A 3,622-nucleotide genomic window follows, 5' to 3' on the forward strand; every position below is an offset into this window, starting at 1 on the left:
TTGATTTTGATATTTGATGAAGCTTTAAGTCACGGCGCGTCTCATCTAGTCGCGACGCGATCTAAAGGGTTAATTTGATGTCGAGAGAAATATCAAAATTTGGAAATTGGGTTCAGTGTTGAGCCGCGACGTGGCTCGTCTGGCCGCGACGCGGCTTAAGGCATAAACTCTGAACAGGTGCAATTTTCACCCAAAAGGTGTGTTGTTTCCAAACGTAGATTGTTGTCTCCTGATCAGTTTGGGACGATTTTAGACATCAAAAACACATGTTTTAACATCAAATAAAATGGTGTTGGTTCTCAAGTATTGTACCATTTCATTATGGTTACATATGAAAGGTTGTGACTCTTCATTCATACCTTTTGATCAACTATAAATAGAACACTTCTTCATTTGGGAAAAGGTTACAGAATTTTTGTCAAATTCATACACTTTCAACATTCAAACTTTCAGATTTTACAATCTACAATTACAAGGAACAAATATTATTTTGGTCAAGAAGATTGTTCATACTAGTTTTATCCTAATAGTGATTTCGTGTAACCCGTGACCAAGTGGATCACAATTCTCTATTAAGAAAGTGTTCACACGATTCTAGTATCAATCCGGTGACAGATTCTTTACCCACTAATCCATAATTTCCTACAAGACATGAGCATCCACATGCTCCGTTGTTTGCTTAGGTGATGGTTATGCTTTTGGCTGTGTTGCAACTCCACCTTTGTTCTTACTAATGCAAGGTAGCTAAGTTTTTTTGTGATAGAGTTTTAGTTCTTATCACTAGTTATTCTTTTTTATGGCGTTTTTTATGTTTGGTTATTTGAATATCCGATGATCAATTTAAAAGCTATGATATGACGTTTTTAAATTTACGTAACATAATATGCACAAATGAGCACATTTTAGTATTATGGTATGATTCTTTTTATCTAAAACATTTTGGCGAGTCAATGTTTTCTGGAAAATTAGCTATCATTTACTTGGTGAGATAGAAGCTTTCAAGAAATTGTTTGTTAGCTTGTTTGAACTTTATACGAAGGTTGTTGAGATAGTGGAGGGTGTTAAAGGTATCTATTGTTGTGTTAATCTTTTCATTTGAATTCTGCAACAACATGCTTCAGTTTACGCACAAGTAATAACAAATTATGAAATGCTCTACCTTTTCCCCTATACACTTCATAGCACCATCGGCCCCCTTTCGAATTTTCCAACATATTCTCTAGTTTCCTATGCGGCGGCCCCTCCCAAACGTGTATGTTGGCGGTGCTTCTACTGATCTCATGAACAGTAAGGATCGTTTAGTTCACGAAATTCCAAAAGAATTTGATGGAATTGGAATTCAATTCCTTAGAGCGCGCTTCGTTCAGTTGACATATTTTGGAAGGAATAAAATTTTTTAGAATCTTGAGATTCCTTAATCTATGAAATGTTCATTCCTTCAAGATGTTGATGGATTTAAATTCCTTCAAACATTTCGACTCGCGTATTCAACTCGCATTTTTGAGGCGCGTTTTTGAGGCACACTTTTTTCGAGGCAAGTTATGGAGGCGCGTTTTCGAGGCGATTTATTCGATGTGCATTTTATAGGTGCGTATTCGACGCGCTTTTTTTGAGTGCGTTTTCGACACTTTTTTTCGACGATCTTTTTTCGACACGAATTTTCGAGGCACGTTTGCTTTTTTCGACGCGCGCTTTCGATGTCTGCTTTCGCCGCGTGTTTTTGAAGCGATTTTTTGCGGCGCGTTTTCGCTGCGCATTTTTGACTCTCGTTGTTGAGTTTTGAGGTGCGTTTTCGAGGCGCGTTATCGATTCGCGATTTCAAGGGGCGTTTTCGTGACGCATTTTTGACGCACTTATTTGACCCGCATTTTTTACCCACGTTTTCAACGCACGTTTTCCGCGCGCGTGATTATGGCCTAAACGGAAGGTTTTATTTGTGCGGTGTCGTTAGGTCGTAACACGTCAGAATCAACTACCAAGAGGGGGTACTGTTTTAAATTTATATTTAGCGGGGCCTAAATCGTACTACTCCTTAGTATGAGTAAGAGAAGTATGACCTAGAGTCGTATTTTTGAGATATTAGTAGAATCGAACCTATATTTAAGCCTAAGATAGCTATGAAGGAGTAGTGGTTACTTAATTTTAGGGATTTTCTAATTTATAAGACAGATAAAGTAAATGCGATAAAATTTGTAATTCAGATAAGGTTAAAGTAAGTGCATGTAGCGACCCGACCAAATCGTCATTGACGACGCTGTCTACTTAGGTCCCGTTACTTGGTCATAAGTCTTTAAAATAACGTTTGACCAAAGTATGTCGCATTCATTTCAAATGTAAAGATTGTTTCAAAGTTTACAAGAATTGTTCAACCAAAAGTTACGTTACAAGGTTATAAGTACAAATGAAACCTATGCGACACAGTTTTAAATAAAGTCAAAAGACGCTCCATGTATGCATATATACTCGAAATCCAATGCAAGTATCAAAATAATGAGCGGAAGCATGTATCACATATCGTTCAAAGACCTGAGAAAAACATAGAATTATGTCAACGAAAACGTTGGTGAAATCATAGGTTTAAGTAAGTAAGTGACTAAATAAGTAAGTAAGTTGAATCACAAGATTTGCAAGATTGAAATAATAGTATTACATTCCAAAAGTTAATATTCACGAGCACCCAATTATCAAGGCTTAACTTTCCTTCCATAGAACCCCATCACAATAGTGTTAGAACATACGCTGTTTCTCGAAAATACATTTCATCCGAAGTAACGGTAGCAAACCGTCCGAATGAGGGTTTGTCAAACCCATATGGATCCATACAACATAAGTTCTCGCTTACACCCGGCAAGTGTAACTAATGATAATCGAATTGAGGATTTTGTTCTAACTCGTATGTAGAATGTTTGTTTTCATACTTGTGTTCACTTAGGAAAACAAAAATTTATGTTTTCTCATCCCAAATGTAAGTTTAAAAGAGTAAAAGTGGGACTATGATCTCACCTCGAGTGCAAGAGTAAAAAGATACTGATGTTATGGGAGGTGTATATAAAATAGCTTTAAATTTCAGCAGGAAATACTATTAAATACGATACAATTTTACACAAGATATTTATTTATTTAGAGAATGGATATACTTAAACCTTGCTACAACACTTATTGGCAGTGTACCTAATCGTACAGTAGTGTAGTTTTTAGTAAGTCCGGTTCGTTCCATAGGGAAAATCTTTAAACAAAGCTTAACGCTATATTAGTTTACTTTTATAAAAATACAAATATATATATATATAAGTAATATTATTATTATAAAGGGGGGTTTTTACCGTTTAATGACCGGTTTGTCGATTTTAAAACTTTAGTCGCAGTTAAAACTAAATGTAAAATAATAAATAAATACAAGACTTAATTTAAAGCGTAAAGTAAATAACGATAATGAAATTGCGAATAATAAAAGTGCGATAAAATAAACTTGCGATAATTAAAAAGTACGATAATTAAAAGTGCAATTAAATATAATAACAATAAAAATGCGATAATTAGAAGTGCAATTAAATATAAAATAAAAGAAATTAAATATGAAATAAAAGAATTATGCTTATTTAAACTTCCGTAATCATGATGT

The sequence above is a fragment of the Rutidosis leptorrhynchoides genome, chromosome 2, assembly GCF_046630445.1.
Source record: "Rutidosis leptorrhynchoides isolate AG116_Rl617_1_P2 chromosome 2, CSIRO_AGI_Rlap_v1, whole genome shotgun sequence".
Lineage (NCBI taxonomy): Eukaryota > Viridiplantae > Streptophyta > Magnoliopsida > Asterales > Asteraceae > Rutidosis > Rutidosis leptorrhynchoides.